At 44.2% G+C, this 27,432-nt stretch overlaps 1 long non-coding RNA gene across 1 annotated transcript in view; it reads right to left on the minus strand.

The window, feature by feature from the left end:
* Positions 1–2,493: 2,493 nt before the first annotated feature.
* The window catches only part of LOC129137331 (uncharacterized), a 105,516-nt gene continuing 80,577 nt past the window's right edge, over positions 2,494–27,432 (minus strand). Inside the window, exon 2 of the long non-coding RNA XR_010152596.1 lies at positions 2,494–3,769. This is a non-coding gene — a long non-coding RNA (uncharacterized LOC129137331). The remainder of the gene's footprint in view (positions 3,770–27,432) is intronic.

The following is a 27,432-nucleotide window of genomic DNA, read 5'->3' on the forward strand; positions in this document are numbered from 1 at the left end:
CTCTCACCTGCTGCTGAAGCCCCATCTGGACTCTCTAAAAATGTCCCTAATTAGCAGAGTCAGAAACAGGGGCAGTGAGACTGTGCTTCCCTCATCAAGTTACAACCCAGCCCCACCAACCTCAGATCATTGATAACTGCCTTAGTCAGCTGGTGCAATGCTTCTACCACCTCCAGTAGGCCTGGATTCTAGATTTACTCCCAGCTCCAACATTCACTGCGTGTGTAACCTCGGGCATGCACCTGGGCCTCCCTGAGACTGTTTCCTCACCTGACAAGTGTTGTTATACCCAACGAGTTAGAGAAAGCGCCACACTCTGAGATGAATTAAGAGTCCTTTATTAAGCCGGCGGCCAAAGAGATGGCTAACGCTCAAAATTCTCTCGGCCCCAAGGAAGGAGCTTGATTAACTTTTATACCTAGGTTTAGGAAGGTGAGGGGAAATCAAATGCAATAATTCTATAGAAGTAAAAACATGCAAGTATCAAAAAACAAATGGTTACAAAGAGATAAACAATTTAAAAGACAAATGGTTACAAAAAGAGCAACAGTACCAGGTGCAGGGCTCCAAATACTTCATTATAATTAGATATAGGTGCTATGCCGGACAAGAACTCAAGGTTTTATGTTGTTGTCCCTTTGAGAAAAATCCTGGGAACTTCATACACTGTTGGTGCCAGTACCTTATCAGTTAATTGGGCTCCTTTGAAATGCTGAGGATCTGCTTAAGACAGGTCAACTCCTTGCGGAAGGGGGTTGGGTAAGGAGCCCTTAGTGTCTTGTAAATTAAGGGGTCAATTGGAGTTTGTCCAGCTTTCCCAGCTAGAGAGAGTCTTATTTACATGAGAAGCAAGGCTAGGTGATTAAAGAGCCAAACAGGATAAAATTCAAAGTAGCGAGTTAGAGTAAAAACAAGGTTAGGCATTTCAGTGTGGTGGGAACACCTTCCTCGTAGGGCCTCCTGAGGACCCAGTTGCATGTGGCTATCACCACTTGTTCTCACCATCATCCCTCTCGGGAAGAGGTAGGCACAAGAACTCTCAAATTTCCTTCCTCCGTTGCACCTTATCATGACCCTGAAAGGCCTGCACAACAGACTTCCTGCATTCTCCAGATGAGGAAACGGTGGCCCAAAGATGGCAGTGACTTGCCCAGGGTCCCACAAGAGAGGCTGGCTCCTCCTCCCACCTGGAGGGCCTCCCCTAGCTCCCTTCATGCCACACACCAGCACCACTACTGGTTAGGGTCCCATCCTCTAGACTCTATGGGAGTCCACACCCCCATCCAGGGCCAGCTGTGGTGGAAAAGGGACATGGTGTATTGGGTGGCCTGGTCGAGCAGTGCCAACTTGTCCCAACTTCACTGGGATTGCAATCTCACAAGCTGGGTTTGAGGGTATGCCAAAGACTTCACCTCCCTATTGATCCACCAAGAAAGATTCGCACACAGAAGTCTCTTTCTTTATCCACTCCCTTTAGTTCATGCGTGTTCCCCAACCACCAGCTGCCGGCCTCCACTGTTACTGATACCCAGGGCTGATCTCACCTGCCTTGACAAGGCTGCTGAGATTCAGGTGGACCTAAACAGATGTTTGGCTCAGACAGGTCACTTCAGGCTTGTGTCCTGGGCCATCCCCCTTGCTCTTCAGAAGGCCCCTGCCAGCGTCAGTGTGCCAAGCCCTGACCCTAGTGGTCTCTCCGTAAGGACTGCATCTCACCCACCCTCTATCACCAGGGCTCCTGCTCAGCCCTTGTCACTTTCCCAGGACAAATCTAGCTTCACAGACACGTCTAGATCCTGTGCATTTCTCTTTGTGGTGTTCAAAGAAAAAGAATAATTTCCATTTTTTTTCTAACTTGACCTACAACCTATTTATTGTGAAGATGTCCAGGCTGCAGGCCATGTCTACTCACCTACTCAGAAGGCTTCAGCTCTTGCTTTAGTGCCTTCTGGGTCCATTCTGTCGCTAAATGTTTATGACCTCAAGGGGGAAGCATGAGCAAATGCAATTCCATTGGTACCAGTGCAGTGAGGGCGGGGCCAGAAGGGTGAAACTCACTGGGATTATATAGAAATTTTATACAAGATACACATTTCAAGATTGGTTTGGAGAAATGCAGGAAGAACTATCTTTCATAGATGACAGTATGTAGAACTTAAGTTTCTTAGCCAGAAGTTCACGGGTCCCTCTTACTAAATGTGGCAATATGTGATGATATCCCAATGGCCATAACACACACACATAATTTATGGGACTCATTTTGTATTAGAAATTGTGCATTTCAGCCAAAAGTTTTTTACACATGGATAGTTTCCCACATTGCTTGAAGATTGGAAGTGAGAGCACTTTATGAAATGTCCTTTTGGACACACTTTCATTGAAGGTTCCATGTCCCAAGGAGCAAAGAGACAAGTCATGATCAAGTGGCCTTATCATATGGGGTGATGCCTGGTCTCATGATTGAGGAAATCAAGAATGCAGACACACCAAGGGTGATGTTGGAGGAGAGGTTTAATAGGTGAAAGAAAGAGAACAACTCTCCGCTGCAGAGAGGGATCCTCAAAAACTCTTGACTTTCAGGAGTGAAATGCAATGGTTTTTATACATGAGCTAGTGGAAGGGAGTGTCTTATCCACATAGGGCATGAAAAAATGGTTAGGACCAGGTGTGTCATCTCCATAGAACACGAATCTCTGGCAGCCCACACTCCAGCCTTGTATTATGCAGGCGGGTTCTTAGCCTGAGCTACTCCAAGTTGCTTATCTCTTTCCTACTGTGCATGTGCAAAAAAGTTGGGTGGAGCCCCCCATGTTGAATGTGTCTGGCCTAAGGTGGTCCCTTCTTTTGGTGCAGCTGCAGTCATACCCTCTCATATAAGCTTCTAGCTTCCTTATCTATGATTGCAGCCCCATCTTCCAGGTTGCTCTTTGTTAAAGAGAAGTGATTTCTTGGGCTGCTTTTCTTTAGAAGGGACGTTCTGCCGAGGACTGTGCTGTATCTGACTAGCTAGTTTCTTTCTACCTCCACTCTCAATGATAACTGTCCAGCTTTTAAGGGCATCATGGGGTTGGGAACAGACAAATTTGAGACCACAAAGTACCTTAGAATACGACTTTACCCTTCTATCAACTTTAGTGTGAATTGCACATCTACTGTAATATCTGCTTCATGCACTACTGAATATAACAAGAAGGGAAAATGTGTATCTTCTAAGAATCCAGATGACAAACAGACTTTCCACAGATTCTTTGCATCCTCCTGTTTCTAGAGCTTGGTCATTCCAGTGTAGATTGTTCTCTTCGGAAACACCAGGTGATGAGGAAGCCTAGGCTGGCAAGCAGGACACTGTGGATTACTTGTTGCGGAGGTGTTTCCGTGGGGTCACTAAAGGGGCAGGCACAGCAGCCCACAGGACAGCTTCAGCAGCGATTCCCTCTGGCTCTGCCCCAGCAAGGTAAGGCAGGCAGCAAAGCTCTGATTCCTTGTCCTAAAGGGCGACCTCGGCCGGGTAAGCCCCAGCCTCCAGAAAAAAAGGGCAGATCAGGGAGCGCCCCACGTTACGGCCTTGTTGTGGGCTGCACCTGCAGCCTCACTGGTGCATGACTTCTAGGTTCTGTTCTGGTCCTTCAGGAGGCAGAAGATGACGTTTCTCTTCGATTCACCACCCTGTTGGCTGGGCCTGGGAAGGACTCGAGGTCTGCACGGTGGTTTCCGAGTCTCCAGCACCCAGTTTTCCCAATGTGCTGACAAGCAGGATGGCCAGAAGTACCTGGGTGGGGAAGACATAGGGTGAGCAGAAGAAGGTGAGCTTCCAGAAAGAGGCCTAACACAAATGCTTAGTGCCTGGGTGGATGCGGATATTGCTGGGTGCTACTTGGGGGCAAGGCCCTGTGCCCTTCTGGAGATCGCCAAAATAACCACATTCTGCCAGGAGTCACCGGGGATTGTCTGAAAACCTTTGGAAATGATACAGGCCCCCGTTGCTCAGTAACTGGAAGAAGCTGCAGCTGCAGCCAATCACTCAGGCCACTGAGGGGCGCTGGGACCCACACCGAGTACCCCTTGTACGGCAGCCTGGGAACACAGCCTAGGTCTGTGGCACCAGTGAGAGCGCAGCCCGCGCCTCCACTGCCCTGGTTCTCTTCTGGCTCACTCCTCCCGTGGCTGTGCCAAGATTCTAGAGGCTTGATATCTGCCTTGCCTGAGAAGTGTGCAAGGCTGAGGAGGCAGAGCAGGGGGAGGTGACAGCCAAGAGCCCTGCTACAGTGCTGGGCACTGCGAGGAGACAGGACAGAGGCGGTCATCTTGTTCTGCTCGGAGAGGAGAGGCCAAAGCTCATGACACACTATTTTTAGGGGGCCTCCCATTCAAGTCCTATCCAGTCTCCACTGTCCTACACTTCTCCAGACTGAGGAGATAAGGCTCTGGTAGATGGGCATGGCCACAGAGGTCAGCATGTCCCCCTGGACAGACCCACAGACTGATGGAACTGGGCCCTGCACCAAGGAGGCTCTCTCCAGTGGGCAGGGCAGTGGACTCCCGCATTGGCAGTAGGAAGCTCCCTAGCCCCTTCCACCAGCCACCTGCCTTCAGTGACTGAGATCCTCAGGGCTGAACAGGCCCCCCGTGGCAGGGCTGCTGAGATTCAGATGAGTCGCTTAAGTTTTCAGTGTCCTGTGCTATCTTTCCTGGCCTTCAGAAGGCTCCTGCCAGCCTGATTGGGCCAGGCTCTGACCCTGGCTGCATCTCCCTGGGAGCCCCATATCACCTGCCCTCCATCCCCAGGGCTCCTGCTCAGCACTTCCCATCTTCCCAGGACAAGCCTGGCTCCAACAGACATGTCTAGACCCTGTGTGTTTCTCTTTGTGGTGAGTAACGAAAAAGAATGATTTCCATTTTCTTTTTATTTTTTTCTAACTTTTAATTTATTTATTGTAAAAAGGCTTGGGCTTCAGGAGACCTGACCTACCCCGCTAGGGGTCTTAGCATTACTACAGTACCTTCCCAACCCACCCTGTCACTAAATATTTCCACTCTTAACAAAATAGGGGGAAGCACAAGCAAGTGCAATTCCACTGGCACCAGTGCTTTGAGGATGGGGTCAGAAGGGTCATACCCATTAGGATTCTATAGGAATTCTGTAGAAATAAACATCTCACAATTTGTTTGGACAGATTGACATGGAGAAATAACTTTGATAGGTTCTAGTATACAGAAGTTAAGTTTCCTAACAGCCATGAGCTTACAGGTTCCTCTTGCTGAATTTGGCCATATTTTCTGATGTCCAAATTGCCATCATGGGCATACATATGTAGAATAGTTTATACCATTCATTTTTACATTACCAAATGTGCATTTTTGGCCAACAGTGTTTTATACATCATGGATAGTTTCCCACATTTCTTGAAAATTGGAAGTGACAGTCATTTATGGAATGTTGTTTTTGACACACTTCCATCTAAGGCTCCATGTCCCCACAGTGCTAAGAAGACAAGTAGTCATCATGCTTCCACTTAGAGGGGCCCAGGGAAAGCAGACATAATATGAGAATGAAAAGTACCTTGGAATCAGAATTCACCTTTCAATCAGTATGAATCAGAGGTCTATTAGAATAGCCTGTTCATGCACTCTTAAGATTTCAAAGAGGGACAAATGTCACCTTTGAAAAGTCAAAGTGACGAATGGACTTCTCTCAGATTTTTTTGTTTTGTTTTGTTTCTGGCACTTGGTCATGCCATGGTAGAGCATTTCTTTTGGAATTACTGGGTGCTGAGAAACCCCAGGCTTGAAAGCTGGACACCAGGGAGTCCCTGTGGGTGAAGTGTTATTGAGGTCGCTAAAGTGGCAGACACTGCAGCCAGCAGGAAAGCAGCATCCAACATTCTCTATGGCACGGCCCAGGTGCTGGGTGAAGCAGCCAGCCCAACAGCTTATTTTATGTGTGGAAGAGTGACCCCGTGCCTCTGCACGGCTCCAGCTTTCAAGAAACAGGCGCAGGCCAAGGAGCGCCTTGCACGTTTACTGCTGCCACGTGTGGGGCCTGCATCCGCCACTGGGAGCCCCGCTTCTTCCTTCAGTGCCAGGTCTGTTCCATTCCTTCTGGAAGCTTCAGAGGACTTTCCTCTCTGACTCCCGGCATGTTCACCTGGATACTGCAGGACCCCATATCTGTGCATTTCCCGAGTCTCTACGGTGCCTGGTGACCCACTGTGACAAGGAGGATGATCCAAAGTAGGGGATTAGGGCCATGAGGTAAAAAAAAAAAAAAAAAAAAAAGGAGAGATGCTGTATGGATGAGGCTTGATGGGACCACCTCTAATCTGGGGCTGCTGGTGCCACGCGGGCAGGGCTGGTTGCTGCCACACGAGGTGATCCTCTGTGCTGAAGATTTTCAACCTTTCCACCCTTTCCCCATCGGGGACGCCTGGGTAACCAGCTAGAGCACTAGTTCCAGTCCAGAACAGACTGCGGACCCTGGTGTGGGCTCCAGCCTGCAGGACACGCGCATGAACCTCGGAGCACCCCATATGCCTAGGTTGTTGTGGGCTAGACTGGCACTTCCCACTGGCCTGCTGACTTCTTCTTGGAGTGTAGGGGTTTTGTTCTGTTCTTTCTGGAGGTGGCAGATGACTTTCCTTCTGGACTTCTTGCCTGTTCACCTGACCTTTGCAGGACCTGAGATAGGTGGGGTTCCCGGGTCTCCATAGTGTCAGGCACTCTACTGTGATGACAAATAGGATGACAAAAAGTATGCCGGTGGTTGAGGAAGAAGAAAAAGAGGAGGAGTGGAACTGCAGGGAGGAGGCACAACAGGATGGCCTCCAGCCTGGGGCAGCTGGGTTGGCAAGATTAGGGCTGGTTGCTGCCCAGGCAGGCAAGGAGATAAACCATACTGAAGAACGCCATTAGCTCCGTCTTCAGCTTGGCATGCCTGGGCATATCTGAAAACCTTGGGAAAGTGTTCACGTTTTCAGCACTTACGAAAAGGAAGAAACAGCAGTTGCAGATGCTCTTCCAGGCCTTCCAGCAGCATCGTAGAACCTGCTCTATGTGACATGTGGGCTGAAGCCTGGGCCTGCAACCTCGGGCCAGGGGACCCGTGAACGCAATCGTCTCCATGGCCCCCCTCTTCAAACTTGATTCTCCCCTGGCTGGGCCAGAGTTCAGTTCTCCTCCTCCTTGGTCTGCCCCATCAGAGTGCAGAGGAGGAAAAATGAGGGGGTGGAGTCAGGAGCCTTTTTCCATTGCTGGTGTACTGAGAAGTATCTGGTTGTGCTTGAAGGGGAGAGGCCAAAGCCCAGGACATTCTGCTTTTTTAGGTAACTTACGTTTCAAGCCCTATTTGGTCTCCACCAGCTTTTGCTTCTGAGGACAGAGGAGCTGGGGCTCTGTTACATGGATATCTAAAGAGATATCTTGCCCTGAATGACCGAGAGACTGATAGGTCTATCCCAACACCAAGGTAATGTGACTCTCTTTTGCTACCTGTGCCCTCCCTATGGATTGGACATATCACTGGGCCAAGCACCAAGGTAATATGACTCTCCTGCTTGTACCCTGCATACACTGGGCATTGTGACATATCACTGAGCCTAGCACCCAGGTGATGTACCTCCTTTTTTGGCACCTGTCAACAAAAGGGATTGTGACATATATCTGTCCCATCACCCAGGTGATGTGACTGTTGCCTTCTGTTCACTCACAGATAGGATTATGACCTCCACCTAGGCTCAGCACACAGGCATCATGATGTCTTTCAGATGCAGAACCACCCAATAAAAGAGATTTTGACTCTCATAGATAGATTTAGGGTGAAGGATAAGGTCCTGAGTCTCCTACTTGTGAAAAGTTACAGAAGAGTCTGACACACACATATATTAGGAAGCTTTTGGATGGTACAGAGAGTTTTATAATACAAACCAGAACACAGTTGACATTGTGATTCTCATAGCCACATTCTTCTGAAAATTTGATTTGTCACCCTCATAAATGGACAGAGCCCACTTGTGAGATCTGTAATCTCACATGCAGAAGAAGTCCACAGTTGGAATTGTGACTGTTATATGTAAATCTGGCCACAGGTGGGATGGTGACTCATTTCTGGACCCAGCTCACAGGCCCAATAATGACTCTAATACCTGGACCCCATCAATAAAATAAATGTTTGCTTTAGTAACTAGACTTAGGGCAACAGGGAATGTCCTGGGTTTCTTACTTGTATGAAAGTCACAGAGCCCTACAACAATCAAGCATACAGTACAATGTCCTCAGGTGGTAAAGAGAGTTTCATAACAGGGTCCAGCACACAGATGAAATTGTGATTCTTGTCTGCACACTCAGCTAACTGTAAGGACTATCATCCACCTACATGGGCACAGCCCATTGTTGAGGTTCTGAATCTCACACCTGAAGGCAGTTGAAAGTTGAAACTGTGACTCTCATACATGTATCTGGACAACAGATAAGATGGGGGATTTTGGATCAACATTAAACACCCTGTTAGGCTGTTTCTTCTTTATTAAGACACCGTTTTTAGATGAGTTTGGGGATCTCATGCACAGATGCATTCCACTGTTGACATTGTGACTCATGTACTTGGACAGAACTCACAAAAGGTGTTGACTTTCATATTTGGAGCCAGGCCATATGCAGTATTGTGAATCTCATCCCTGGACCTTTCTGCAGGCATGATTTTGACACATATCTTTGCCTAGCAAATGGTTGATTTAACTATTCTGCCAAGGTCCCATCTAAACATGGGATTATGACCTATACCTAGGCCAAGCACATAGGTGATGTGACTCTCCTGCCTGGGCTATACTCTCAGAGTAGATTTAGAAATGTTTATGCACAAATCACCTAGGTGATGTGACTCTCCTCTCTGGCCTGGGCTCAGCCCACAAGGGGCTTTGTGACATATCACTGGGTCCATCACCTAGGTGATGTGACTCTCCTCTCCTGTCTGGGCCCCATCCCTATTTGAAATTTTGATATAACCCTGGGTCCATCACCTAGGTGATGTGACTCTCCTCTCTCCTGTCTGGGCCCCATCCCCATTTGAAATTTTGACATAACCCTGGGTCTATCACCTAGGTGATATGACTCTTCTCTTTTGCCTTGGACCTGCTTACCTGGGTTATTGTGACGTATTACTGGGCCCAGCACCTGGTAGATTTGACTATTCTTTTTTGCCTAGACTTTCCCTGCCAAAAAGATTGTGACAAATCAATGGGCCAAGCACTCAGGTGATGTGGCTCTCCTGTCTAAGCAATGTCTATAGTTGGGATTGAGAAATCTACCTGGGCCATATTTTCTGGTGATATAACTCTTCTACCTGAGCCCCTTTCTCAGAGGCATTGTGACATATCTCTGTGCCTATCACCTAGGTCATATGACTCTTCACTTTTTTCCTGAGCTCTGTCCACAGGGTAATTTGTGACATATTGCTGAAACCAGGACCCAGGTAATTTGACTCTCCTGTCTTGTCCCCGCCCACAAAGAGTATTGTGACATATCATTAAGCTCAGCAGCCAGGTGATGTGACTTTCCTGCCAGGGCTCTTCTCTCAAAATGGATACTGACATATCTCTGGCCCAGCATTCAGGTAATGTGGCTCTCCTTTCTGGTCCCTGCCTACAGGTGGTATTGTCACATATACCTGGGTCCAGTTCACAGGCATAATAATGACTATCATACATGGACACAACCAATAGAAGAAATTCTGACTCTTCTAGCTGGGTTTATGGCAATGTATCATGACTTCGGACTCCTATATTTGGAAGGATCACAAAGTATTAGGAAGCTTGTGCATATTCTATAATGCCCTTTAATGGTACACAGAGTGTCATTACAGGGCCCAGCACACAGCCAACAGTTAAAATTGTCAATCTCACACCCGGACATAACAAACTGTTAAGGCCCTGAATCTCACTCATAGACACAGTCCACAGTTGCAATTTTGACTGTCATATGTGAATCTGGCCATAGGTAAAATGGGTGACTCATTGCTGGACCTAGCTCACAGGCATGGTAATGATTCATATCTGAACCAGTCAATAGAAGGCATGTTGAATCTCATTTCTGGGCTTGGAGTAACAAGTAAGATCATGGGTTTATATAAGCACAAGGTTTCAGAGTGGATTGCAAGTCTCAAACATATCATAAAAAGCCACAGGTGGTGCAAAGAATAATAAAACAAGGCCCAGTACAGTGTTGAGGGTTTGACTGTCATTGCATACACTGCCAACAGTAAAGATTTTCACACTCCCACATGGACACAGTCCACTGTTGAATTTCATGCCCAAATGCAGTCAAAAGTTGGCATTATTATGCTTATATGTGGATCCAGCCTTCAAGTGAGTTGATGAGTCTCTGACCAAGATTCCACAAATATGTTAGGTTTCTAACTCTCCTATTGTGTGTTGTCTGAGGTTGAGGCTTTCATGCATGGATCCAATTTACTGTTGAAATTATGACTTGCATACTTGGACACATGAGGCATGTAAAAGTTTATGAGGTGCATACTTTTTATACCCAGAGCCAGAATATGTGCAGGAATGTAAGTTCCATTCCTAGACCTTCCCACAGGTGTCACTGTGACATATAGTTTTGCCCAACCAGAACTTGACTGATTTGAATATACCACCTGAAGAAAGCCCACAGTTTAGATTGTGACATATACCTAAGCCAATAACCTTGGTAATGTGGCCCTCCTGCATAGTCCCTTCTCACAGGTGGCACTGTGATATACCTCTGGTCTCATTTCCAGGTGATGTGATTATCCTCCCCTGCCCAGGCCCCATTCCCAAAGGTGATTGTGACACATTGCTGAGCCCAGCACTCATGCAATGTAATCCTTCAGCCTGTTCTGCACACAGGGGACATTGTAACAAATCACTGGTCCCAGCACCATAGTGATGTGAATTTTTACCAGCACCAAACTCCCAGGGGGATACTAATATATCTCTGGCTCGGTATTCAGGTGATGTGACTCTTATGCCTGGTTCTGTCGACAGGTAGGATTGTGACATATATCTAGGTTCAGGTCACAGGAATAATGATGACTGTCATATGAGAGCCCAGCCAAAAGAAGAGATTTTGGCTCTCATGCCTAAGCTTAGAACAATCAGTAAGGCTCTGAGTCTCCTAATTGTATAAAGATTACAGATGATTATGACACTCATGAATATTGTATAAAATACTTGGGTCTTATCAGAGTCCATTACAGAGGTAAAATTTTGCCTCTCATGGGCACACTATCCAACAGTTGGGATTGTCACTGTCACACATGGACAAAGTCCATTGGTGAGGATCTGCACCTCACATGTGCAAGCAGTCCACAGTTAGAATTGGGACTGTTATATGTTGATCTAGAGACAGAGTGGAAGGTGACCCATTTCTGGACCCAGTTCATAGGCATGTCAATGTCTCTCATGCCTAATCCCAGAAAATATGAGAGATGTTGACTCTTGCATCAAGGCTTACAGCAACAGATAAGATCCTGGGCTTCATACTTTTACAGAGGACTTAAAGAATTACAACATTCATGCATGTTGTATAATGCCCTAAGGTGGAACAGAGAGTGTTAAAACAGAGCCCAGCTCAAAATTCTGATTGTGACTCTTGTATGCACACAGACCACAATTAAGATTAAATGTGAACAGAGCCCACTCATGAGGTCCTGGATCTCACTCACAGAAACAACTCACAGTTGGAATTGTGACTCTCATATCTGGATCCATCCAAAAATGAGATGATGGCTCATTTCTGGACCCAGTTCACAGGCACATTGATGACTCTCATACCTGGACCCAGCAAATAGGACACACATTGACTCTCATGCCTGAACTTAGGGCAACATGTAGGATCATGGGTTTATACCATCAGTAAGTTCTCAGAGCAGGTTTCACTCTCATGCAGATCATATGAAGCTCTTACGTGGCACAAGGGGTGTCTTATAGAGACCCACCACAGAGGTAACATTGTGACTCTTCTATGCACACACAACATACAGTCAGGAATGTCATCTTCCCATATAGACATAGCCCATTATGGTTCTGAATATCACATCCAGATCAGTTGAAAGTTGACATTGTGACTCTCATACATGGATCAATTTCACAGGTAGAATGGTGACTTTTATACCAATGGTGAGTTTGGGTATAAACTCAACACAACTGTGAGGCAGTGACTGCCCTAATTGGACAGTTTTGGCAGGTGATGTTGGAGCTTTCATGCATGAATTCTGTCCATCACTGATATTGTGATCTGTGTACCTTAACACAAATCACAGATGTTGTCTCTTATGCCTTGATCCAGAAACTGTGTGGGACTGTGAATCTCATCCCAGAGCCTTCCAGCATATGTGACTTTGACATAATTTTTTCTCAGCACTTAATTGACTTTACTTCCCTGCATGAACCCTGCCAACAGTTGGGTTGTTCTGACTTATACCTAACCCAAACACCTAGATGATGTGACTGTCCTGTCTGGGCCTTGCCCAGAAGGGGTATTGTAAGGTATCTCTGAGCCCATCACCTAGGTGATGAGATTCTACTTTCCTGCCTGTGCCCTGCCTCCAGTAACAGAAATACCAGCATATTTCCCAGGTGGTATGACTCTTCTCTCATGACTAGGCCTCATGAAGAGGGAGGACTGTGACATATTGCTGGTCCAGCACCTAGGTGATGTGACTCTTTTGACTGGGTTCTGGCTACAGTGGGCATTGTGACATATCATTGAGCCTAGCACAAAGGTGATGTGACTTTCCTGTGTGGGTCCTGCCCATGGAGGGATATTGACATTTCCCTGGCCCAGCATTCAGGTGATGTGGCTTTCCTCCCTGGTTCTGCTCACAGGTGGGGTTTTGACTTATACTGAGGCCCAGGCAACTGTCATGATCATGGCTTTCTTACATGGACCAAGCCAATAGGAGAAGTTTTGACTCTAATAGCTAGGCTTAGGGCAACAACGAAGGTCCTTGGTCTACTAATTATAAAAGGTCACAGAAGATTATGACACTCACATGTATTTTATAAAGCCCTCGGGGTGTATAGAGAGTTACATAACAGGCCCCAGAAAACAGGTGAGCTTGTGACTCTTGAAGACACATGTAGCCAACAATTAGGATTGTCACCTTCATACATGGACAGAGTCCACTAGTGAGATTCTAAATCTCACACATGGATGCAGTTCAGAGCTGAAACTGTGACTGTCATATGTGGATCTGCCTTCAGGCTGGATGATGACTAATTTCTGGATCCAGCTTAAAAGCATGGTGTTGACTCTCATACTTAGACCAAGCCAATAAGACATACGTTGACTCGTACCTAGCCTTAGAGCAATGGGTAAGGTCCTGAGTTTCCTACCTGTACAGAGGTCACAGAGAAATATGAAACCCTAACATATGATACAATTCTCTCAGGTAGTACAGAGTATGCTCAGACAGGGCCCAGCACACAGTTGAGGTTGTTACTTTCACATACACATCCAGTCAAAAGTTAAGATTGTCACCCTCACATACAGACAGTGCCCACTGCTGAGATGCTAAATCTTTCGTGGATGCAGCCTACAGTTGACATTGTGACTGCCACAGGTGTGATGCTGACTTATTTCTGGACCCCACTCACAGGGACAGTGATAAATATTAGTCCTGGACACAGCCAATAGGAGAGATGCTGACTCTCCTCTCTGGGCTTAAAGCAATGTGTAAGATCATGTGTCCACACAAGCATACAGTTCTCAGTATTGTGACATATTTTTTTGAAATGGAGTCTCACTCTGTCATCCAGGCTGGAGTCCAGTGCCACGAACTTGACTCACTGCAACCCCCACCTCTTGGGTTTAAATGATTCTCCTGCCTCAGCCTCCTGAGTAGCTGGGATTACAGGCATGTGCTACCACGCCCGGCTAATTTTTGTATTTTTATTTAGTAGAGACGAGGTTTCATCATGTTGGTCAGGCTGGTCTTGAACTCCTGACCTCATGATATGCCAACCTCAGCCTCCCAAAGTGCTGAGATTACAGGCATGAGCCACCACACCAGGCCAAGTATTGTGACTCATTCCTATTTTTTAAAGCCCTCAGGTGGCACACAGAACATCATAAAATGGCCCAAAATACCAGTGAGATTGTTACTCTCATATGCACTCCCAGCCAAAGCATTGTCAATTTCCAAATGAACACAGCCCACTGTTAAGCTTCTGAATCTCACATCTAGAGTCAGTCAAAAGCTGAAATTGTTACTGTCATATAGGGATTCTATGTACAGGTAGGATGGTGACTCTGGACCAAGGTTCAGCACTTTGTGATGTTTTTATTTTTCACTGGGACACTGTCTGCAGGTGAGATTGGGACTCTCATGCACAGACTCAGTCTACTGTTAAGGTTGTTACCTGCCTTTTGGGTGCAACTCACAGGAACTATTGCCTCTGAATCCAAAGCTGGGGCATATGAGAGATTGCAAATTTTATCTCTGGGCCTTTACAGGGGTGTGACTGTGACATACACCTTTGCTCAGTATCTGACTGATTTAATCTTTTGCCTAGGCCCAGTCTACAATTTAGATTGTAAAATATACTTAGGTTTAGCACCTAGAATATGTGACTTTCCTGCCTGGACTCTGCCCTCTGGGGAAAAAGTGACATATCTCTGGCCCAATCACCTAGGTAATGTGGCTCTCCCATTCTGCCTGGGCCAGTCCACAAGGGTCATTGTGAGATATCTCTGGGCCCATCACCTATGTTATCTGACCATTTTCTTTGTCTTGAATTTGTTTACAGTAGGAATGATGACATGTTACTGGGACCATCACCTAGGTGACATGACTGTCTTCTGCCTGGAACGTGTTTACAGGGTGGATTGTGACATATTGCTTTGCCTAGCACTCAGAAGATACAATTTTTATTGCCAGGACCCTGCACACAGGAAAAATATTGACATATCACTGGCCCAGCACCTAGTTGATGTGACTGTCCCTCCTGGTCTTTGCCCACAGGTGGGATTGTCACATATAATTAGGTCCAGCCCACAGGTATGATGAAGACTCTCTTATATGTGGACTAGCAAATAGAAGAGATTTTGACTCTTATAGTCAGGCTTAGGGAAACAGGCAAGGATCCAGGTCTTCTACATGTAGAAAGATGGATGCATTACAATACTCATGCATATTCTATAAAGCCCTTGGGTGATATAGAGCATGTCATAGCAGGGCCCAGCACAGGGGTAAAACTGTGACTCTGTGGGCACACCCAAATGACAATTAGCATTGTTTCCCTCACAAATTGACCAAACTTACTGGTGAGGTCGTAACTTTCATATGGGGACACAATACACAGTTAAAATATTGACGGTCAAATGTGAATCTGGCCAAAGATCGGATGGTGAGTCATATCTATACCCAGCTTACAGGCCCAGTGATGACTGTTATACCTGCATCCAGCCAATAAGAGAGCTGTTGACTCTCATAGCTAGGCTTAAGCCAAAAAATAAAGTCCTGAGTTTTCTACTTTAAAAAAATAATAATAACAGGTGATTACCACACACACATATTGTGTAAAGCCCTCAGATGGTACAGTGAATGTCTTAATAGTACCCAGCACAACATTGAGATTGTGACTATTGTATGAACACCTAGCTGACTGTTACAGTTGTCACCCATACACATGGACAGAGCAGAATAATGAGTACCTGAGCCTCACTGACAGATACAGTCTTCTGTTGGAATTGTACCTGTCACATGTGGATTGAGCCACAGGAGGGCTGTTGACCCATTTCTGTACCCAAATCACAGGAACATAAATTGCTGTCATACCTGAACCCAATAAACAGGAGAGATGTTGACGGTCATGCCTGGTCTCAGGGCAATGGGGATAATCATAAATTTCAGATGGTAACATACACCTGGGAAAGCACAAAAATCTCAAAGCAGATTGTGACTCTCAGATACACCATGTAAAACCATCAGGTGGTATAGACAGTTTCATAACAGGAACCAGCAAACTGGTGAGATTGTGACTCTCATATGCACACCTGGCTCACAGTAAAGATTCTCACCCTCCCACAAAAACCCAGCCTACTTATGATATTCTGAATCTCACACTCAGAGGCAGTCAAAAGTTGGAACTTTGACTCTCATACATGGATGCAGTCCACAGGTAGGATAGTGACTCTCACACCAAGATTCAGAACACCTGTGAGGCTGTGACTCCCTTACTGGGACACTGTTTGCAAGAGGGGTTCAGATTCTCATGCACAGATCAAGTCCACTGTTGAGGTTGTGACTTGAGTACTTCAACGCACCTCACAAGATATGTTGACTGTCATAAGTGAAGCTAGGACATTTGTAAGATTTTGAATCTTATCCCTAAACTTTTCGAAGGTGTGATTGTGACATATACCTTTTCCCAGCACCTGGTTAATTTTACTTTTTTGCCTGGGCCCAGTGTGCAGTTGAGATTGTCACATACACCTGGACCATGCACTTTATTTATGTGCCTCTTCAGCATGAGCCCTGCCCTCAAGGGAAATTATGATGTATCTCTGGGTCAGTCATCAAAGTGAAGTGACTCTCCTTTCCTGCCTGGGCCCTGCCCTTAGTTGAGATTGTGACATATCACTGGACCCTTAATGCAAATGATGTAACTTTTCTGCCTGGGTTCTAATTAGAGAAGGGATTGTGAAATATCCCTGGGCCTGTCACCTAGGTGATGTAACTCTGCCTTCCTGCCAGAACCTGCCCCTAAGAGGCATTGCAGCATATCACCAGGTCCAGCTCCTGGGTGATATAACTGTACCATATCAGCAAGTCCAGCTCCCAGGTGATATAACAATGCCACAGAGGGTATTGTGACATATTGCTGGGACAAGGACATAGGTGATAAAACCTTCCTGAATTGCCCCTGCTCCCAGGGGGGATTTTGACCTCTCACTGGGCCAATCACCTGGGTGATGGGGCTCTCCTCTGCTGCCTAGATCCTGCCCAAAGTGGCAATTGTGACATATCTCTGACCACCACCCGGGTGATGTGACTCTGGTGCCTTGTCTCTCCCCACAACTGGAATTGTGAAATATACATGGGTGCAGCTTACAGGTGGGATGATGACTCATACGTGAAAATATTTGACTCTTGTAGTTAGTCTTAGGGCAAAAATGAAGGTCCTGTGTCTTCAACTTATAGGGTGGTCATGGAGTATTTTGACCTTCATGCACATTGTATAAAGCCATCAAGTGCTCCAAGAGTGCCATAATGTAGTTCATCACACAGGTGAAATTGTGGCAGTTGTATGCACACCCAGCCAAAAATAAGGATCGTTACCCTCCGACGGGAACAGAGCCCAATGTTGAGGTTCTGGTCACACGCCAAGAAGCCATAAAGTTGGAATTGTGAATCTCATATGACAATCCAATCCACAGATGGGATGATAACTTCAAGACCATGATTTAGAACACCTGGGGACTGTGTTTCCCCTATTAAAACACAGTCTTCAGGTGAGCTTTGGGCTCTCGTTCACTGATTTAGTCCACTGTTGTGGACTAACTTGCATACTTGGACTCAACCCACAAGAGGGGCTGACTCTTATACCTTTAGCTGGAAAATGCACAGGATTGTGAATTTATCTTGTTGACTGGGCCCAGGTATAAGTTTTATTGCTATGCCTGTGAGATGGGTTCAAAAATGAGTCACTATCTCACCTGTGGCTGCGTCTATGTATGACAGTCACAATTCCAAATATGAATTGGGCTTGCATGTGAGATTTAAGACCTCACCATTGGGCACTGTCCATGTGTGAGGTTGACAATTCTGTCAGCTGGTTGTACATATGAGAGTCACAATCTCACCTTTTTGCTGGGTCCTGTTATGACACTCTCTGTACCACCTGAGGGCTTAATACATTGTGCTTTGGTGCCCATAATACACTATGACCTTCGTTAAAGTAGGAGACGTAGGACAATGCCTCTTGCCCTAAGCCTAGCTATGAGAGTCAAAATCTCTTCTCTTAGCTTGTTCTGTATATGACAGTCATCATACCACCTTTAAGCTATGACTATATATATTTCACAATTTCACCTGTGTGCAGGGACAGACCCAAAAGTCACATCACCTAGGTGCTGGATCAGGTGATATGTCCCAATTCTTATTTTGGGCAAGGTCTAGGCAACAGAGGAGAGACACATCACCTACATCATTGGCCCAGTGATGGATCACAATTCTCTCTGGGAGAATAGCCCATTCGGGAGAGTCATATCACCCAGCTGCTTGGCCAAGAAGTATGTCAAAATGCCCCCTGTGCACAGGGGCCGAGGCAGGACAGTTACATCATCTGGGAGCTGGGCCCAACAATATGTCCCAATTCCTTTTGTGGAAAGTGTCCAGGCAGAAGAGCAGAGTCAAATCACCTAGGTGATGGTCCCAGAGATATGCCACAATTTCATTTGTGGGCTGGGCCCTGGGATAACAATAACATCACCTGGTGCTGGACCCAGCAATATGTTACAATGCCAACTGTAAAAAGGTTCCAGGCAAGAGAGGAGAGTCACATCACCTAGATATGGCATAATGTCCCCTTTGGGCAGTGCCAAGGAAGGAGTGTCTCAACTCCTCTGTGCTGGGCCCAGAGATATGTCACAATACACAGTGGGCAGGATCCCAGCAGGAAAGAAGAGTCATATTACCTAGGGTTTAGACAAGCAACATGTAAAAATTATTCCTGTTGGCAGATCCCAGCCCCTCATCCAAAAGAATCAAGTCACCTGGGTGCTGCTTTCTGTGAAAAGTCACAAGCCCTTTTGAGTGCAAAGCCCATGAAGCAGAGGCGATTCACATTACCTAGGTGATGATCCCAAAGATATTTCACAATGCTCTCTGTGGGGAGGGCCCAGGGAGATAAGTCACCTCACTTGTGTGCTGGGCTCAGAAAACATCACAATCTTTTCTGATGGAAGAGCCCAGGAAAGAAGGAACAGCCACATCACCTAGGTGCTGAACCCAGTGATTTGTCAAAATCTCTATTCTGATCAGAGTCCAAGCAAGTGAGGAGAGTCATATCTTTTAGGTGATTGGTCCAGAGATATTTCCCAATGCCCCCTGTGCACATGGGCCAGACCAAAGGCACACATAAGCAACATTACCTTGTTGCTTAGCCCAATGATATGTCATTATGCTTCTTGAGGCCAGGGCGCAAACAGGATCAGACAGTCACATCATTAAGTACTAGGCTTAGTGATATATTATAACCTTACCTGTGGGCAGGGTCCAGTTAGGGGAAAAGCTTTACATCACCTATGTTCAAAGTAGAGAGATATATCACAATTCCTTTGAGGGAAGTGTCTAGGCAAAATAGTCACATCACCTAGGTGTTTGTCCCAGGTATAAGTCACAAGATATCTCTGTGCTGAGCTCAAAAGAACTGTCAAATCACTAAGGTTCTAGGTGGAGGTGTATGTCACAATTATACCTGTGGGAAGGCCCAGAAATGAGACCCCCAATCCCACATATTTACCCACTCCAAGTAGAACAGTCAACAGCTCCTGTGAGTTGGGTCCAAGTACATGAGTCACAATCTCAACAGCGGAATGCATCCTCATGTGAGAGCCCCAATCCCTTCTGCAAGCTGTGTCCTGGTAAGGGAGTCCCAGCCTCAATGCTGTGCTGAATCTTGGTGGGAGAGTCACCATTTAACCTGTGGACTGGATCGATATGTAAGAGTCACAACTTCAACCTTTGACTGCCCATGGGTGTGAGGCTTAGAACCTCAGTTGTGGGCTGTGTACATGTGGGCATGTGACAATTTCAACGTTTGGCTGTGTGGTCATCCAGGTCTCTATATCTCACCTGTGAAATGGGTCCTGTTATGAAACTCTGTGTACCACTCAAGGGGCATATTCGATATGCGTGGGTTTTATAATCCTCTGACCTCCATACAATTAGAAGGTCCAGGACCTTACCCATTGCTCAAAGCCCAGTTATGAGAGTCAAAGCAGATGCAGTGAGATTTGAGATGGGAGGAGGACTGAGATGTTCTCTGTGAGGGTGTAATTGTTATTGTCCTGGGGCTATTTCTAGATATGTTCAAATAAAATAAATTTAGAGACTTTATCCTAAAGGAGTATTGCAATAGTGGAAGCATCAAGCATAATATCTGCAAACATCAAAAATACTAGGCAGAAAAGAGTTGTCTTTCGAATGGAAGAGAGAGCCTCATTAGAAAGAAGGGTGGGAGAGGAAGGGAACAATGCAGAGTGGCAAAATCCATTCAAGATTAGAGAAGGTTTCACCCTGAAATCAGCCTGTTCTTGGGAGGGGTATAAAGAGGGGTTGTATGTTTACTCAGACTGAAGGTGGAGCAGAGGCCAGGGGCCTGGGGGAAAAAAGAAACAAGCAAACTGAGCCTAACAAGTATTTTCTTCTGAACTCTGAAGACAAAAGTGTTTAATTGTTTATGAGGAACAAATGGGAATGTGGAGAATCTGCGAATCTGTGATATCTAAAAGAGGTTGTACCATCTAGGTCACAATGGTAAAGGTGTTTCTTTGCAATAAGCTGTTCTCACAGAACACAAAGAATTAGAGAGTTTTCTTACATCACTATTTACCAGGACTCGCTACCCAACCCATCTTTCTTTTCTACTTTTCTTTGCTGTATCCATTCTCAGCATTTGTCTTTTTCTGAATTGTATTTATTATAATAACCGGGTAAACAGGTGAAATATTTTGCCAAGTTCTGTGAGTAGTTTCTCAATTATTAAACTTGACGAAGAGGGTTATGGGAGCTTATGATTTATAGATAGCTGCTCAGAAGCATGGATGTGCCCATATTGGTTGTGACAGGCATGTGCAGTTGGGATAATGTGGGACTGAGTCCTGAACTTATGGGGTCTATGCCGAATCTGGGTGGTGTCAGAATTAGGTTGTTAAACTCCCAGTTGGTGTTGATGAATTGGTTGGTGTTCAACAAACTCCATATATTTGGCCTTAGAACAAAGATATCACAGCAACCTTGGCTGGAGGTATACTGTGGGTCTTTTGGGGAATAAAGACTATTTTTTTACACACATGCTGTAACAATGTGAATTGTCTTGTGATAAGAGGTCTCATCCAGGGTCAGAGGGAATTGAGGACTAAAAGGGATGGAGTTCTGAGGGAAGACTCCTCTCCCCACCCTGCTGCTATAAAGTGATTCCTGCACACTCACGCACATGCACACTAGGCAATGATGTAGCTTCACCCCTCCCATAACAAGGCTTCACCCTCAGGAACTGTGCTGAACCTCTGCATCTAGAGTTTCCTACTAATAGGCTACCTAAGTGCCCAGAAGACTTGTGGCTTACTCCTATGCCCACATCTTGTATCTGCACCAGTGACCTATTTTCTCCACTATCCTAGGCTTCTAGGCCCTCTGTCTCTCTCATCTGCCTGCATACACACATTTAGAAATCAGAGTTACCCTGCGTGGAACAGTGTCTATAGCACTAACCAGTCCTTTCACCAACTGTGCACTGTCCCCTTCCCATGGGTTTTTTGTATCACTTTCTCTTAGTCTGCTTTTTTCTTCTCCACAAATCCTCTTTCACAAACCCAAGGCCACACCTTAGGTGCCTAATACAAACCCTATAGACAAATTGAATGTCTATGAGTTAAGGATAAAATTTTGGGAACCGTTTATTGTAAGCATAAACACAAAATAAAATAAAAATAAGAGACTTAATGTTTCAACTTGAAAATAAAAAATAAAATTTACTCCTCTCATTTTTCTTAAATTATTTAATTTAGATAAATTTTATATGTAAATTATTTCTCTGCTTTTATCTTTTTTGTTGTCTTTTATTGAATCTCTTTCTGTTCTAATTTTTATTATTTTGTTTATTATGCTAACATTAGGATTAATTAGTTTTTTCCAAGGCTTTTGCAAATCAAAGTCACGTTGTTTCTTTCTTCTTATTATAGAAATATATCACTGTAAACTCTTGTATAACAATGGCTTTTTTGCATCCCAGAAGTTGTTGTATGTTGTGTTTTTATTTCTATTTTTCTGAAGATACTTTGTGATTTCCTTTTTCTTTTCCACTTTGACCCATTTGTTGTTCAGGAACATGTTGTTTAATATCCACATATTTGTGAGTTTCTAAATTTTTTCTGTTATTGTTTTCTAGTTTTATAAAACTGTGATTTAAAACGTTGATATAAATTTATTCTTTCTAAATTTGGAGAGATTTTGTTGTTGTTGTTGGCCCAACATACGATATATCCTGGATAACGTTCCATGTGTGCTTGAGAAGAATGTGTATTCAAATACTGCTGGATGAAATCTTCTGTGTATATCTATTAGGTGCACTTGTTCTATAGTGCTATGCAAGTACATTGTTTTCTTTCCTTTTGATTATTATTATTCTTTAAGTTTTAGGGTACATGTGCACAACGTGCAGGTTTGTTACATATGTATACATGTGCCGTGTTGGTGTGCTACACCCATTAACTGGTCATTTAGCATTAGGTATATCTCCTAATGCTATCCCTCCCCCCTCCGCCCACCCCACAACAGGCCCTGGTGTGTGATGTTCCCCTTCCTGTGTCCATGTGTTCTCATTGTTCAATTCCCACCTATGAGTGAGAACATGTGGTGTTTGATTATTTTGTCCTTGCGATAGTTTGCTGAGAATGATGGTTTCCAGTTTCATCCATGTCCCTACAAAGGACATGAACTCATCATTTTTTATGGCTGCATAGTATTCCATGGTGTATATGTGCCACATTTTCTTAATCCAGTCTATTGTTGTTGGACATTTAGGTTGGTTCCAAGTCTTTGCTATTGTGAATAGTGCCTGTATAAACATACGTGTGCATGTGTCTTTATAGCAGCATGATTTATAATCCTTTGGGTATATACCCGGTAATGGGATGACTGGGTCAAATGGTACTTCTAGTTCTTGGTCCCTGAGGAGTCGCCACACTGACTTCCACAATGGTTCAACTAGTTTACAGTCCCACCAACAGTGCAAAAGTGTTCCTATTTCTCCACATCCTCTCCAGCACCTGTTGTTTCCTGACTTTTTAATGATCACCATTCTAACTGGTGTGAGATGGTATCTCATTGTGGTTTTGATGTACATTTCTCTGATGGCCAGTGATGATGAGCATTTTTTCATGTGTTTTTTGACTGCATAAATGTCGTCTTTTGAGAAGTGTCTGCTCATGCCCTTTGCCCACTTTTTGATGGGGTTGTTTTTTTCTTCTAAATTTGTTTGAGTTCATTGTAGATTCCGGATATTAGCCCTTTGTCAGATGAATAGGTTGCAAAAATTTTCTCCCATTTTGTAGGTTGCATGTTCACTCTGATGGTGGTTTCTTTTGCTGTGCAGAAGCTCATTAGTTCAATTAGATCTCATTTGTCAATTTTGGCTTTTGTTGCCATTGCTTTTGGTGTTTTAGACATGAAGTCCTTGCCTGTGCCTATGTCCTGAAAGGTATTGCCTAGGTTTTCTTCTAGGGTTTTTATGGTTTTAGGTCTAACATTTCAGTCTTTAATCCATCTTGAATTAATTTTTGTATAAGGTGTAAGGAAGGGATCCAATTTCAGCTTTCTCCATATGGCTAGCCAGTTTTCCGAGCACCATTTATTAAAGAGGGAATCCTTTCCCTATTTCTTGCTTTTGTCAGGTTTGTCAAAGATCAGATTGTTGTAGATATGCAGCACTATTTCTGAGGGCTCTGTTCTGTTCCATTGGTCTATATCTCTATTTTGGTACCAGTACCATGCTGTTTTGGTTACTGTAGCCTTGTAGTATAGTTTGAAGTCAGGTAGCGTGATGCCTCCAGCTTTGTTCTTTTGGCTTAGGATTGACTTGTTGATGTGGGCTCTTTTTTGGTTCCATATGAACCTTAAAGTAGTTTTTTCCAATTGTGTGAAGAAAGTCATTGGTAGCTTGATGGGGATGGCATTGAATCTATAAATACCTTGGGCAGTATGGCCATTTTCACGATATTGATTCTTCCTACCCATGAGCATGGAATGTTGTTCCATTTGTTTGTATCCTCTTTTATTTCCTTGAGCAGTGGTTTGTAGTTCTCCTTGAAGAGGTCCTTCCCATCCCTTGTAAGTTGGATTCCTAGGTATTTTATTCTCTTTGAAGCAATTGTGAATGGGAGTTCACTCATGATTTGGCTCTCTGTTTGTCTATTATTGGTGTATAAGAATGCTAGTGATTTTTGTAAATGGATTTTGTATCCTGAGACTTTGCTGAAGTTGCTTATCAGCTTGAGGAGATTTTGGGCTGAGATAATGGGGGTTTTCTAGATATAAAATCATGTCATCTGCAAACAGGGACAATTTGACTTCCTCTTTTCCTAATTCAATACCCTTCATTTCCTTCTCCTGCCTGATTGCCCTGGCCAGAACTTCCAACACTATGTTGAATAGGAGTGGTGAGAGAGGGCATCCCTGTCTTGTGCCAGTTTTCAAAGGGAATGCTTCCAGTTTTTGCTCATTCAGTATGATGTTGGCTGTGGGTTTGTCATAGATGGCTCTTATTATTTTGAGATACATCCCATCAATACCTAATTTATTGAGAGTTTTTAGCATGAAGGTTGTTGAATTTTGTCAAAGGCCTTTTCTGCATCTATTGAGATAATCATGTGGTTTTTGTCTTTGGTTCTGTTTATTTGTTGGATTACATTTATTGATTTTCATATGTTGAACCATCCTGGCATCCCAGGGATGAAGCACACTTGATCATGGTGGATAAGCTTTTTGATGTGCTGCTGGATTCGGTTTGCCAATATTTTACTGAGGATTTTTGCATTGATGTTCATCAAGGATATTGGTCTAAAATTCTCTTTTTTGGTTGTGTCTCTGCCAGACTTTGGTATCAGGATGATGCTGGCCTCATAAAATGAGTCAGGGAGGATTCCCTCTTTTTCTGTTGATTGGAATATTTTCAGAAGGAATGGTACCAGCTCCTCTTTGTACCTCTGGTAGAATTCGGCTGTGAATCCATCTGGTCCTGGACCTTTTTTGGTTGGTAAGCTATTGATTATTGCCTCAATTTCAGAGCCTGTTGTTGATCTATTCAGAGATTCAACTTCTTCCTAGTTTAGTCTTGGGAGGATGTATGTGTCGAGGAATTTATCCATTTCTTCTACATTTTCTAGTTTATTTGCATACTGGTGTTTCTAGTATTCTCTGATGGTAGTTTGCATTTCTGTGGGATCAGTGGTGATATCCCCTTTGTCATTTTTTATTGCGTCTATTTGATTCTTCTCTCTTTTCTTCTTTATTAGTCTTGCTAGTAGTCTATCAATTTTGTTGATCTTTTCAAAAAACCAGCTCCTGGATTCATTAATTTTTTGAAGGGTTTTTTGTGTCTGTATTTCCTTCAGTTCTGCTCTGATCTTAGTTATTTCTTGCCTTCTGCTAGCTTTTGAATGTGTTTGCTCTTGCTTTTCTAGTTCTTTTAATTGTGATGTTAGGGTGTCAATTTTAGATCTTTCCTGCTTTCTCTTGTGGGCATTTAGTGCTATAAATTTCCCTCTACACACTGCTTTGAATGTGTCCCAGAGATTCTTGTATGTTGTGTCTTTGTTCTCATTGGTTTCAAAGAACATCTTTATTTCTGCCTTCATTTCATTATTTACCCAGTAGTCATTCAGGAGCAGGTTGTTCAGTTTCCATGTAGTTGAGCGGTTTTGAGTGAGTTTCTTAATCCTGAATTCTAGTTTGATTGCACTGTGGTCTGAGAGACAGTTTATTATAATTTCTGTTCTTTTACATTTGCTGAGGAGTGCTTTACTTCCAACTCTGTGGTCAATTTTGGAGTAGGTGTGGTGTGCTGCTGAAAAGAATGTATATTCTGTTGATTTGGGGTGGAGAGTTCTGTAGATGTCTATTAGGTCCGCGTGGTGCAGAGCTGAGTTCAATTCCTGGGTATCCTTGTTAACTTTCTGTCTTGTTGATCTGTCTAATGTTGACAGTGTGGTGTTAAAGCCTCCCATTATTATTGTGTAGGAGTCTAAGTCTCTCTGTAGATCACTAAGGACTTGCTTTATGAATCTGGGTGCTCCTGTATTGGGTGCATATATATTTAGGATAGTTAGCTCCTCTTGTTGAATTGATCCCTTTACCATTATGTAATGGCCTTCTTTGTCTTTTTTGATCTTTGTTGGTTTAAAGTCTGTTTTATCCGAGACTAGGACTGCAACCCCTGCATTTGTTTGTTTTCCATTTGCTTGGTAGATCTTCCTCCATCCCTTTATTTTGAGTGTATGTGTGTCTCTGCACATGAGATGGGTTTCCTGAATACAGCACTCTGACGGGTCTTGACTGTTTATCCAAATTGCCAGTCTGTGTCTTTTAATTGGAGAATTTAGTCCATTTACATTTAAAGTTAATATTGTTACGTGTGACTTTGATCCTGTCATTATGATGTTAGCTGGTTATTTTGCTGGTTACTTGATGCAGTTTCTTCGTAGCCTCGATGGTCTTTACAATTTGGCATGTTTTTGCAGGGGCTGGTACCGGTTGTTCCTTTCCATGTTTAGTGCTTCCTTCAGGAGCTCTTTTAGGACATGCCTGGTGGTGACAAAATCTCTCAACATTTGCTTGTCTGTAAAGTATTTTATTTCTCCTTCACTTATGAAGCTTAGTTTGGCTTGATATGAGATTCTGGGTTGAAATTTCTTTTCTTTAAGAATGTTGAATATTGGTCCCCACTCTCTTCTGGCTTGTAGAGTTTCTACCGAGAGATCAGCTGTTAGTGTGATGGGCTTCCCTTTGTGGGTAACCCGACCTTTCTCTCTGGCTGCCCTTAACATTTTTTCCTTCATTTCAACTTTGGTGAATCTGACAATTATGTGTCTTGGAGTTACTCTTCTCGAGGAATATCTTTGTGACATTTTCTGTATTTCCTGAATTTGAATGTTGGCCTGCCTTGTTAGATTGGGTAAGTTCTCCTAGGTAATATCCTGCAGAGTGTTTTCCAACTTGGTTCCATTCTCCCCGTCACTTTCAGGTACACCAATCAGACGTAGATTTGGTCTTTTCACATAGTCCCATGTTTCTTGGAGGCTTTGTTCATTTCTTTTTATTCTTTTTTCTCTATACTTCTCTTCTTGCTTCATTTCATTCATTTCATCTTCCATCGCTCATACCCTTTCTTCCAGTTGATCACATCGGCTACTGAGACTTCTGCATTCATCACATAGCTCTCGTGCCTTGGTTTTCAGCTCCATCAGGTCCTTTAAGGACTTCTCTGCATTGGTTTTCTAGTTATCCATTCGTCTAATTTTTTTCAAAGTTTTAACTTCTTTGCCATTGATTCGAATTTCCTCCTGTAGCTCGGAGTAGTTTGATCATCTGAAGCCTTCTTCTCTCATCTGGTCAAAGTCATTCTCCATCCAGCTTTGTTCCATTGTTGGTGAGGAGCTGCGTTCCTTTGGAGGAGG

The sequence above is a fragment of the Pan troglodytes genome, chromosome 18 (assembly GCF_028858775.2).
Source record: "Pan troglodytes isolate AG18354 chromosome 18, NHGRI_mPanTro3-v2.0_pri, whole genome shotgun sequence".
In the NCBI taxonomy this organism is placed as follows: Eukaryota; Metazoa; Chordata; class Mammalia; order Primates; family Hominidae; genus Pan; species Pan troglodytes.